General features: G+C 42.6%; 3 protein-coding genes across 3 annotated transcripts in view; 2 read left to right on the top strand and 1 right to left on the bottom strand.

Moving 5' to 3' along the window:
• Positions 1-13,057, top strand: part of LOC127593357 (leukocyte elastase inhibitor-like) — a 281,443-nt gene that overhangs the window by 51,445 nt on the left and 216,941 nt on the right. The window lies entirely within an intron of this gene.
• Positions 1-13,057, bottom strand: part of LOC127593348 (WD repeat-containing protein 37-like) — a 217,927-nt gene that overhangs the window by 66,309 nt on the left and 138,561 nt on the right. The window lies entirely within an intron of this gene.
• The window catches only part of adarb2 (adenosine deaminase RNA specific B2 (inactive)), a 127,608-nt gene continuing 121,246 nt past the window's right edge, over positions 6,696-13,057 (top strand). Inside the window, exon 1 of the mRNA XM_052054726.1 lies at positions 6,696-6,861. The gene's annotated coding sequence lies outside the window, so the exon portion shown is untranslated. The remainder of the gene's footprint in view (positions 6,862-13,057) is intronic.

Raw genomic sequence — 13,057 nt, 5'->3', positions numbered from 1 at the left:
GTGTGAATGTGAGCGCGACTGACTGTTTATCCATTCAAGTGTGCGCCTTGCAATTGACTGGCGACCAGTTCTGGGTATACGTAGCTTCTCGCCCAAAGTCACCTTGTATAGGCTCCAGCAACACGAAGGACAAGTGGTGTAGAATATGATTGTATGTGTTGGGTCATCCTGAAGAAATAAGGACTGTGCCCAGTAAATTTCGTCTTCCGCTGCGGTAATTAGCCAATTGGCCACATGGACAAGGGCAACGGTAAGACATTTCATGAATGTCAAAGCTGAGCGATGTCAATAAATCGCTGCCACGGTCTTCCTGCATCCCGGTGTGCTAGATAGCTGTATCTCTTTCTGACCATATTGACAGGAATCAAACCTGCCCCAGTTGCCAATGGACAACCTTACTTATTTCCAAATGGCATTTGTTGCTTGTAATTGAGCGCCAATAACCTGGGCTGTCTTGCATTGTGCGGTTGTAACTTGTGTCCCGTGGGAAATCATGTCCCAATTTGGACTTGGACTGTGCAACCGGCTCACATTGATTGTTTGCTTATCGGCTTGGAGTTGTGGTTCAGATTAGTCGTTTATGTTGAGATACTGTTTACACAGTTGGTCTGATTCAGAGGGAGGAAAATAAGTACAGTATACATTCTATTTTTTTAAGACTTTTAATCAATGGGGAGATACAGTAGATGACAAATTTGGGAGCATACCAGAAACTTGTTTTTTTTCTCCTAAGTCGAAGAAAAGTAGTAATGACCATAGAAAGAGATCGTGTAGGGTCAGGCAATGGCATGAAATAAGTGAACAGGCTGCCTGCCAAACAGACTCAGAGGGCCTTTGGTTGCTGATTAATGAAATGGAGGAGGACACAATGGGACGTGAGAAGTGTCGCGGCCTACCCACGGTTCCTCTCCGCTTTTTCTGATTGGGCTAATCAACCCATTGTCCATCAAGACTTTGAGCCTGTGATTCTGAACAAAACTGGCGGAATGAAATCACACAGAAAAGCTAAACCCCTCTGCACCATTACTCCCAGTTTTTCCACCGCGGTATACGTGTCATCCATCTAGCTCACTTTCATGGCAGCCTTATAATTATTACGATGATTATGTGTTGCAAGCCATTTAGCATGCTCAATGACACATGTTTAATTTATTTGCTGCCGGGGCTTTTCATAGAAGACTGGAAGTGGTGCTGCAAGTGGAGCATAACTGTGCCAAAATTGTGTGATAAATTGCTGCTGTTGGTATAGCACACCATGCCACATCAAGAAGCTAATGTGAAACAAATAAGGTATGTTTTGGGTAGCGTTGCAAAGTAACGTTTGCTTGGGCTAATGGCCTGTGACTTAGTTGACCAGTGAACCCGCATAACAAACCGCGCCATTGGGCAAGCTATTAGGACATGATAATGGGCATCGAAGGCTGACGTTGAAAGAGAACCTTCTTTCTTTTGAATAGAGGGGAAACCATACTGAACTGCATTTGTGTCTAAAATATATATTGCTTTGACAGTAACCGCCGGTTAATACCTTGAAGCATATCAAACTCCATTCTCCGAATGAACTAGCTAAAGTGTGCAAATTAGCGTTGCTATCTGTTTACAACACAATAGTGTTAAAAATGTTGGATCAATCCCAATATTTGTAGTTTTATTGTGACGCTTGGGTGAAATAACACTTGACCACTAGAGGGTAGTATAACCTCACATAAGAGTTTCCATTTGTGATTATGCCGAAGTCACTCATTTGCATTGTTTTATTCCGATTCATAAATAATTATATCCTAAAAAATGTGTTTGCAAAAGTCAAATAATTCGAATGAATGTAAAGTATCATCACAAGTTGCACATAAACGCGTTAAGGCTTTAATTTTAGTACCTGCAGATGAGGTAGTGTGAAGACACCAGCATGTCAGTTAATGTGAGGCCTTGATGTGTGCTGAAGTCTGTCCTCCAACTCTTAAGACTGCTTCGTCAATTTAAGCATCTGAACCAACTTCCTTTGGTTGTTGTAACTTTGGCATAGTCCCCTCAGTCACTCATAAAATTGCCAACACATCCTTCTCCATGTATGACCAAAAATCTGAATGCACAGATTAATGAGGATGATCTCATGAAAGCATGTAAAATTCGGATTATTGTAATGACTGAACGAGAGCTAACCTTCTCTCTCAGTTATGAAAGAAAAATGGGTGAGCCTTTGTGTTAGCGTGTAAATATTTTACGCGTGGAAATATTTTATGAAGAAAAATGTGAGTTTCATTGGTTTATATAGCGCTGCTAATTGAGGTACATTAAAAGAAAATGTGCGCCACAAAAGAAATTACAAACTAACCAATGGATACTACTGGTGTGTCCTACAATGTAGAGTTTTGCATAAATATAATCAAGGAGGCAGTAGAAGTGCTCAGCATCAAATAAACTCAGAATAATATCCACTTACGCCGTATTCAGTGGACGGGAAAAAACATGATAACGTTAGAATTTACCATCTTTGGAACCACTCTTGGGGTTAATCTTTGCACCATTGGTCATAAGAGCTCATCGTCATGTCTTTTTTTTCCCCCTCTGCAACATTTTTTTTTTTAGGACCTTAAGACTGGTGACTGGTGTCCCTGGCTAATAACTGCTGACACATCAAAGCCAACATAGCCCAGCGAGCCCATAATAGTTTTCATTTTTCTTCCTTACAGGACGGCCTCTAAGGTGTCATCATGAGTGATCAGCGCACAGCCCCTTGCTGCCGCTTCCTCTCTCTTTTTCTTGCATACACACATACACACACACACACACACGTACACATTCACTATCCTATAGCCATCCCGGATAGCTCTCTGGTCATTACTCCCACTGAGTCGTCCTCACCTCTCATCCCGTCCTATAGAGACAATTTATATTGAGGATTTTCCCGTCTACCTTTCATCACAAGGCCCATTTTCATCACAGGACTTGTTTCACTACATTACTACTATGTCTTCGCAAAAGCATCAATCTTTTTTTTTCTCTTTTCACCATTGTACTTTTACCAAAGATGGGACAGCACATTTTGCGCATACATATTAAAAATTGGTTTGTGATTATTCTCATTCATCCTGGTCATTTCATTTTCAGGCCATTGAAAAGATCACGACCGCACCAGTCTTGAGTTTGTTGTTGAAAAGCTAACAAATTAGACTACCAAGTTTCTTTCATTGTCCATTGAATGTCGCAAATGTTGCAAAGCGGTTGAAATCTGCTTGCGTCAGGGTGTTGGAAACAATTGCTTCATCCGAAAAATCGGAATAAGGTTGGTACGCTCCGTCACGCAAAGTTGAGCTCATGAGACAGGCAACGATTCGATGACTTCTCAGGTGAAGTCTCAAAGATTCATCTCAAAGAAACTTTGGGGATTTTCCTGCAGGAGCGCATACGCCTCGATGATTGATCACTCTGCTAATAATTTCCTGATTTTCATTCCACTGAGCGACTTAACATGGAGAAGCCATTTTTCCTCAACACTGACCAGGTTGCTATTATTTCCGCACCAGCCTGGATGGGAAGAATCTCCCAGTCCATTAAACAGGCTTTCTATGTTATAAAATTTGCCAGCAATCTCACTCCCGCTCTCTTTTTCCTCCCGCTTGCTCAGCATCCGAATGGAACAGTCTGTTTGATCTGAAGGCTGCGGGTTAATAGAAATCAGCTGGTTCATCAGCAGAACTGGATTGAACCTAACCAGCCACCTATGCCCTGTCAATTCAGATTTGGGTGGGGAAAAAGGAAAAAAAAAGGAAAAATTCCGGCCGTGGTCTCATTTTCCTTTGTCAGGTAGCAGTAATCAGCATTTCAGTTTAATCCTTGCCAGGAAATAAAATTACAATGACCTATTCCTGTTTCCAGAGGCAAACAGGGAGGATTAGATTTGGGGGGGAGGAGGGGAAGCAACTAATGAACAAAAACCTGCACAGAGTTGGAACCATTTTATTTTCTCCTGATGGGCCTCCAGACAAGAATGACAAGAAAAGGAATGTTAGCTTCCAAGCCACCATAATTAGTGCACAGCCACAATCCAGCAGATGATCCATCAGCCATACTATATTGTGAACATTATATTGTTAGAGGAACAAAATACTTTGGAGGAAAACGGGACAAAAGCTTTGGACATTGAAAACACGTGGGGGTGGGAAATTGACTTTCCAACCCTCGTCCTTGGTCATAGAGTTGTCCTGGACCCACTGCCCTTCTCTAGCCCCCCCCCCCCCCCCCCTGTGGACACACGGCCCCATAAGGCATTGCAGTGCTTCTGTCATTTCAAATAAATGTGTCAGGTGCCAACTATGATGAATCCCAGCCTTGACACTTCCCCGCTCACACTGCCACTCTTTAACCAGTCGCGATTACAGAAAAGAGACAACGCAGTTCGGTAGGGGCCCGCGACTTCCTGTGCTGGCCTTTGGGCCAAAAGTTTCCAAATAAATGCATGCGCTGAAACTAGTTAAGAAAATGCTGCTGATTATATAATTTTATCATCGGTAATTAAAAATATACCTATGCACACGGTTTATAAATCACCTGAGTGAAGGTCATTGTGTCCATTAATACATTGCCTGCCGGTCATATTCACATATTGCATTATTAAACTGACTCTAGGTGTCCTTGCATTTCGGCCGCCGCATGAAGATAGATCCTCGGTGGACTAACCGTCATTTCTCATTACAGTGTTTGAGGACACGGGGGGACCCCTGCGACACTTACAAATGAGTTGCTTGTGTAGTTTTCCTTGGGCGGAGCGCATGTCGGCTCTGGCCAGATGGACTGCCATCGACTCGCGCGTCTTGCAAAAAAAAAACATGCAGCGTGTGCACCACCCAGGGGCCCGGCTTGCGCTACATCCAGATGGGTGACAAATGAATGGGAAAAGTTGAATCATCCAAGTGGCGGAATTGTAATCATGTAAGGGGTGGAAGCCGCTTTCCCTCAGGATATTCTTTTTGTTGATTTGATGGGAGGAATGACAGTTCCATCTATTTTGCCACTCACACGGATTTCATGATGACTTAAGAACACACATAACAAGCATGATGTACAGATCTTTTTTGTTGTTGTTGCCAGTTTGAGGTTGTCCTCTGAGTCATCAAAGAGTAGCAGGTGCATTTTTCCTCAGGATCCGATGTAAATATGCTGGCTACATAGACAGTTCGTGAGACTGTTTCCACCTCCTTCTTGAACACACACAAATAAAAGGGAAAAAGACCACAAATTTATGGCCTGTTCCGTTCCACAATTTCCATTAAACCATTGAACACATTTTGAGATTTATACTGCCATCCGATCGTTCAGTGAAGCTTCAGCACGAAATGCGGTATCCATGCTGACACTTTTCTGGCTCATAGCAATGTTGAAATTTTCGCAGCTCGTGGGAAGTGAAATCAGAGGATGTCAAAGAGCAAACTAGATGTTTTCATTAAAATTGAGTGATTTCCTTCCGACGACATAAAAAAATCACCTCATTTATACAATTCTGTGAAATAAAAAAAAAAGTCAATGTAACTTTCTGTAATCCGTGCTTTGGTGAGAAGATGATGCAAGAGGTCAGTGATGGTAAACGTGCCGTTCTTCAGACCCGTGTTAATCCCTCGGGCATGGTGTCTAAGCAGACATCAATCACAGCCGTGTGTGTGCAAAGGTGAGCCAACATGCATTAACCTTGAACCACCAGTCAAAATACGATTGTGTTCCCCCCATGGCCACAAGTCCATGCGGCAAGACAATCCTTGTCTTGATCCGGTCGCACATGAAAGCTAAAAATTGAGGCCTCATTTGACCATAATGTGGGGAATATTTTTAATTGTACGTTTCCAAATGCTGGATTGTATTCTGACGTGTACTGACTGTTATTTTTGTAAACGCCTGTGACCTTTCCACAGTGTTTTGTGGCAATATACTGTATCCTGCTATGAAACAACCCCCCCCCCCACGACCACTCCACAAAAACATAACATCTCTCATTGAATCTCAGTGTGATATTAATCTTTCTTAACAATTGATTTTTAACCAATTTATAGCCGATGGAAATTAACAAAGGCAAACAATGTTGTTGTTCACCAACAAAGCATGGTCAGAAGGTAAGAAGCCAAAGCTTTATTTGATTGAACGCCATGGTTCGAAGTATCAACATCTGTTTGAACATTTCTGCAGATTACAGTTTTCTACCGTTGGATGTTTTTGCCCTGCGGCCATTTTTCAGAAAAGGCTAAAGTGACTTTATTGCTGAGATCTAATCGGGTTCCCCTCAGCGAGGCTCCAAACATCTTATCAGTGCAGGCAAGAAGAGGAATCATTTCAAGCATCTAAAGTCAGAAGGGAAGAAAAGAGGGAATTCGGAGTTGTAATTGCAACGGCTCAACAACTGAATGAAAACGCCGGAAAAACTGTATGCTGAGAAAAGAAACACTCCTCTGAGGCCACTGTCATTTGTACTCACGCACACACACATAAAAAAATAAAATAAAATAAAATAGATTTGTGTGTCTGTGTGCGTGTCATTAATTCATATTAATATTACGGATTTTTTTTTTTGCTAGTGCAAGCTTAAGTATGATATCAGTTTCACAAAAATAAGTATGTAAAAAAATAAAATGAAAAAGACGAGTCACCTTTAACCTACGGTGGCGTGTGACCTTCATCACAGGAAGTTGTTTAGGGTCAGTCGTCCGCAGTTGCAGGTTGCGATCAGAGCGTTTGTGATCCATCTTTTTTTTTTAATTATTAGTATTAGTATTATTCTCATTCAATTTGTTTGGTCCGCTATTCACCGATGGATGGCACTGGCAAAGGATGGTGCCAAAGTGCGCCCCGTGCCTGCACGTCACGTCTCTCACCAAGGTAGGCAGCTGTTTCCCTGTCACCAAACTCACAAACCCTTGTAGCGACTTTATTTTTTATATTTCCATCGTGTTATGGCTGTTGCTCATCATGCCATGCGCGCTTGCTCGCTTACGCTGAGTGAGGATGATTTTCCACTTTGATAGCAGAGTTGAGTTTGAAATGCTAAAGGCGCAGAGGTACGACGAATTAAGCCTTGAAATGTCATACGTAATTAACCCCCCCCCCCCCCCCCTCTTACATTTCAATAATCAATCAGATCATCTTCCCGAGAGAATCTTACGCGAGAATTATTAGTGTATAGTAGGTTGCACTAATCACTGGCGGCCAGACGGTTTCATCTGTCAGCGATGTTATTGTGCACGCATGTGGATAAAACCACGAGCATCTTGTGAAATCAAATCTAAACACGCCATCCAACTCGCATGTTGGGGCTCGGAGACCGACTGGCACGCTCACGCGCGCACACACACACATACACACAAACACACAAACACAAGGCTGACAGTCACTCAGTCCTATTGATGTCAACCTTTTGCACCGAGTTATCATCTGCGCACAGACATGCTTCATATTGAATCAGGGGGAGAGGGTTAAATAAAACTGGAAAGCTTTCCGTTTTAATCTCATCCAGCTTCCAACTTGCCTCCCTTGACCAAAAGATTCAGGAGATATGGAGGTCTTTGGATATCAACGCTTTTATGCGTTGCGATTGTACATCCAGAATTTGCATTTCCTGGCCCTTCAAATATAAGCCTTTTTGTTTCTTATTCTGTGACAGCTGCGATGATACTCACAGTGACAATCTTTCAAGGTTCATCTTGTATCGTTTGTTTTACTACTTATATGACCATTAAGTATGTTAAAACACAGTGGCACGTCGTTTATTTGGCACCTGGGCCTTCAGTGTAGACTTTAGCACGCAACTCAGCCATGTATGTCATCTGGAGAAACAATATTATAAAAAAATATGGATCATACTCTCCAAAGTAGATGATAGCATTTAAAAAAACTCCTCCCAGACTGACGGCTCAGAGAAACAATATTATAAAAAATATGGATCATACTCTCCAAAGTAGATGATAGCATTTAGAAAACTCCTCCCGGACCGACGGCTCAGTATTGTTAAAATGTTTTCTGTTGTCTTTTTTTTTTCCTTGCAGGAAAAAAAAAGGTTTCCAAGCATTTCAATACTAGAAATACCTCTACTATTCATCCTGTGTGTGTGTGTGTGTGTGTGTGGGGGGGGGGGGGTCGTCAAGTGAACCCCGATGTAGTACAAAACCCAATAAAGTGTGTCACGCTTTTGATGCCGTCAAATGTGATTATTGATTAATAAATGGTGAAAGGATTCCATTTCCCAGATATACTTTCCTTGCTTGCTACTGCACATTGTGCTGCCAGAAATGCCCCCCCCCTTTTTTTTTCAGGACAAATGCGTTTCAGTTGAGCTGATCCAATCCCTGCTCGATTGTTTTTATGTACTTCTGTTTAGTGCTCCCTCAGCTCCACTCACTACCTGCCTTTTTAGAGGCCAATAAATATAAATCAGACTTGTTAGAGGTTTTCATAAATTTCCCCCCATATACAGGAGAAAAGCTGCTCCAACAGCTGGATGAAAACCGAGCGCCAGTCGGAAATGAATGTCTACCTTCAAGGCCATTATTGGTGTTATTAAATCCATGATGAAAAATCTGCGTGAAAGGAAATCGCATAGTGTATGCGACAAGCTATTGTTATGAATCAATGTGACTTTCTGTGCGGCAGACCTCACTTTTTGAGTCCGGTCTGTGAAAGGGACCATCGCTTTATTCACTCCAATGTGTCTCATCCTCGGAGGAGACTGAATTTATTTTAATGATGGAATTCTCGTCAGACGTATGACCCGTTTTCAAGTATCTTTACTTTCTATCTTCACTTACGCCGAGTAGCCGTCTAAAGGGGGAATGGAGTGAATTTGACAACTTAAAGCACACTCGGGGGGGGGGGGGGGGGGGGGGGCAATAAATGAAAACTTGTAACGTCAATGTTTTGGAATCACATACCCAGCCATTCATTTTAGGTCCCTCTTGTCCTCATGAGGATCACAGTCCAAAGCTGGAAGTATTTGTGTTTTTTTTTTCTGAGGAGAATGTTTCTTTGCAGTTTAATCCTGTGGACTTGAAGCGAGGGTTCTATTAAACAATAAAAATATGACAATATCATGAACGAACCATTGTCAATTTTTTCTTCACATTGTGTGCAGGAGCAAGCATTTTCAGAGGGGCAATTTCAATGTAAACATTTGAGTTAGATGGTCTTTCAGCAAAGATGCGTGGATTAAAAAAAAAAATCAAATCACATCTGCTTTAATGTAATTTTGAGTACATGTATTGCAGACTTCAAAAATCGAAATGAAAACTCAGCATTCCAGTGTGAAAACAAACAAATAACACTGCTATATTATTGTAAATATTTTTACGATATGATTTCATTTCTAAGCGTAGCATTGGAAAAACTGTGATTCACATCTTGCTATCTTTTTGATGGGAATTTCGGTTGAAGAGATCTTTTTTTTTTTTAATTGAGCATATAGGCCTTACCTGCATCTCTATTCCAGAGAGAACTTTTGAATACAAATGAAACTGTGTTTGTTAGTCATTATTAGTGTCTATTTCCCCCCTCAATGGTCTTTTGGCTCCAAGATTTGACCTTTACAGTCCACAATCGATGTCACCTCTGGCGCTCCCATTTGTCCCCTCACTGCACTTCACTGCGAAAGATAATTACGCCTCAAATGAAGCTTTGCACTTTGTGTCGACTAATGTTTAATGCGTTTTCTCTCTCTCTCTCTCTGTCTCATGCACAATGGGGAGAGTCAATGGATCCACGTGCACCTCTTATTTACAAGATTCATGTTTATGTAATGCAAAATCAATAGTTCAGCACCGGGGAGAAGTTAGGGCTCGACGAACAATCATTGGGAGCTACTTAACAACACATATGCCGATGCTTTAGTAGGCCATAAAGTAGAGCGATCGGCGCAAACGGACTGCTGCACACTCATCTCAGGCTAACTAATAGTCCCGAATTCTTACTTTTGTGGGGCTGCTCACTGCGGTTCTGGATGAGAGCCCGACACACAAGTTTCCAAGATATTTATAGGGTAGTGTTGATAAAATATAAAATGGATTGCAGGAATAAATCCATCAAACTGTCCACTGATTTGGACAAGTGCATTTGGCTGGTTGCTAGCACATGGGGTTAGTCATCGCATGTTCTTCAACCCATTATTGACCTACTAGTCAAGAAAAGAGTAAAGTTGGAATAAGTTAATTACATTACAATTATTCATCTTCCTAACCGCTTGATCCTCACTAGGGTCGCGGGGGGTGCTGGAGCCTATCCCAGCTGTCTCCGGGCAGTAGGCGGGGGACACCCTGAATCGGTTGCCAGCCAATCGCAGGGCACACAGAGACGAACAACCATTCGCACTCACACTCACACCTAGGGACAATTTAGAGTGTTCAATCAGCCTGCCATGCATATTTTTGGACTGTGGGAGGAAACCGGAGCACCCGGAGAAAACCCACACAGGCCCGGGGAGAACATGCAAACTCCACACAGGGAGGCCGGAGCTGGAATCGAACCCGGTACCTCTGCACTGTGAAGCCGACGTGCTAACCACTGGACTACCGGGCCGCCCACATTATAATTATGACCAATGATAAAAACTAAGGCTACGTTTTAAGCTCTTGCGATGGGAAAAAAAAAAACTGTTACAAAAGTTTTTTTCCATCCTCGTTCTTGATATTTTTAAGGGGCTGTATATCAAAGTTTCCAGCCTAATGGACTGACTGTGATCACATTTCAATTGCATCTCTTCATCATGCACAACCCTCCCTTGCCATGGCCGGCTAATATTCTCTCGAACTGGAGACTCCTCCACCTTATTTCCTGGTTCCTTGCACTTTGAATAGATCAGCACTTAGAAATCTGCCTCAGCTGCTCTGCTCAGGGGTGTGTATCATTTAGCCCCAAAATTCACTTTTCCCCACCAGTAAGCACTATCTGCTTCGCCCCGTTCATGAACCCTGACAAAGACCTTGCCATCTGTCTGTGTCGTTTGCCGCAAAGTGGCCGGGATTAATTGAAAAACAATGTCAAGGCCAAATGGGAGGGTCGGAGCAAAGCGCGATGTGGCCAACTTGGGTCAGCTACCCATTTCCTCATTGTCAAAACTCCTTCTCCCGACATTCGCCGGATTGTCCGCTTGGTTTAATGTCCTCCTCTTCTTGAGCTGTGGGCATTATCAGGTGAACAGATCCAAGATACTGTCTTTGTCCATGTCAGTGGAACGGCGCTCGAATCAAATCTGAGGGCGTGTCACGCTGACTTGATTGCCGGGGACGGGAGGCTCTTCACCAACTAAACCTTAACTGAGTTATGGCCACCCCACAGAGCTGCCAAATTTGAAAACTATTGAAGCGCAGTGGTAATATCTGCTTCACCAAGAATGTGAGCACCCGGCACCAGACCTTATTTTCAAACCTTTATTCGATCCAACCACCTCAGCTTTCCAAATTTCTGCCTGTCTGCTCCTTGAGTGAAATCCTTCTCCATGTGATGGCTTTTCCGTGTAGCTTGAGCAAATCGAAACGCCCTCTGCATGTCATTTCAAGGTTGAGCGACCAGCCTCTCGCCCTTGGTAACCAGGTGAAGTGACCGCGTCCATATGCGGACCGACACATGGAGAACCTGCAAACTCCACACAGGAAGGCCGTAGCCGGAATCGAACCTTACACCTCTGCACCGTGAGGCCGACGTGCTAACCAGTCGAGCACCGTGCCGCCCCATGATATCCCCAATTACTTTAAAATTGCTTTTAGAATGTAGTCGTATCTGTCATGAGTGTGTGTGCTTTCCAATTCCTGGTCTGGCGGATGGGCGGAGCCACAGGTGCACACCCACTCAGCATCTTTGGCATTGTTTCCTGTCTGTTTTTTTTTCTTTTTCCTGGTTGAGTGTGCAATTTTTCCTGCCGCATTCCGTGCTGTACTCATTTCTCTTTTTTAGCGCTTCATTCCAGTTGTTGTAGTCTTGTATTCACGCTTGGTCACGAAACAAACTAAACTCATCAGTAAAGGCACCACTGCGCAATTAGAAGGTCCTAACTTTAGAAACTGAACATTTGCATAATTGCTTCCCATTATGTGCAATACATTGCTTTATGTTTTGTACTCTAAATATAAATGGCCAGTACTTTGTTCAACGCTGTTGTTTTTAAATGCGCTTCGGGAATAAATTTTGATTGGAGTGTGGAAAAAAAACAACAACTTCAGGCACGGTATTTAACGCCGCTTATTTTGTTCAGTGCTGAGCATGAAAGGATTTTCTCATGTATTTCTGCCACCCTATAATTAGCATCACAGTAATTCATCTGATACCATTCATGCGGCCGACAACCTGTGGTTATGTCGGGCACTGTTCTTAAAATGTGAGAAGGACTCAATTACATCCAACTGAACAAAACCGGTCTCATTTTCTTGACACCTGTCCTTGTACTGATATGACTATCCTGCAAAAATCAAATTTCGGGTTTTAAGTTCAGAGAGACATTTAATAATTTAAAAAAATATTGACTGGAATTCAACCAAAGCTGGCTCGTTGTTACCTTGGCGGCAGTTTTTGAAAGGCAAAGGGGATAAAACAGTCTGACCTGCTTGGTCATTGTGGCATCCGAGCTATTGTTTTTTTTTCTCCCAGTATGGATAGCCATCTGTCAACCTTATAGCGAGAAAGAGCCAATGATTTTTTTTTCTCGCTTGAGTGAACACAGAGCAAAGCAATATTTCACGTGTTGGCTAGGAAGGAAAAAAAAAAAAGATTCATCTCAGGCGATTTTTGCTTGCCGGAGTGATGCGGTGGTGGTGTTGAACATCAAGAATGATAGTAGCACCTCCGAGATGGGGCAGGAAGTCCATTAAACCCGGTCTGCCAAGCCCTGCTCAAATAAAGCTTCACGACTGTTTGATCTTGGTTGATCAGCAACATAGTTTTTTTCATCTTTCATATGTAATGTACTACATTTAGCATATTTTGGAGAAAAAAACATTTTATGTCCAACTTGGTCATGCAGTCGTCTTTTTCGACTCCATGTTTCATCTTTTTAACGAACGCCATTGCTTGCAGAGGGGCTTATAAATCATGATTCCGT

This window comes from Hippocampus zosterae, chromosome 20 (assembly GCF_025434085.1).
Source record: "Hippocampus zosterae strain Florida chromosome 20, ASM2543408v3, whole genome shotgun sequence".
NCBI lineage: Eukaryota > Metazoa > Chordata > Actinopteri > Syngnathiformes > Syngnathidae > Hippocampus > Hippocampus zosterae.
The sequence above is the reverse complement of the archived record's forward strand: the minus strand, read 5'-3'. Positions and strand labels throughout refer to the sequence as shown.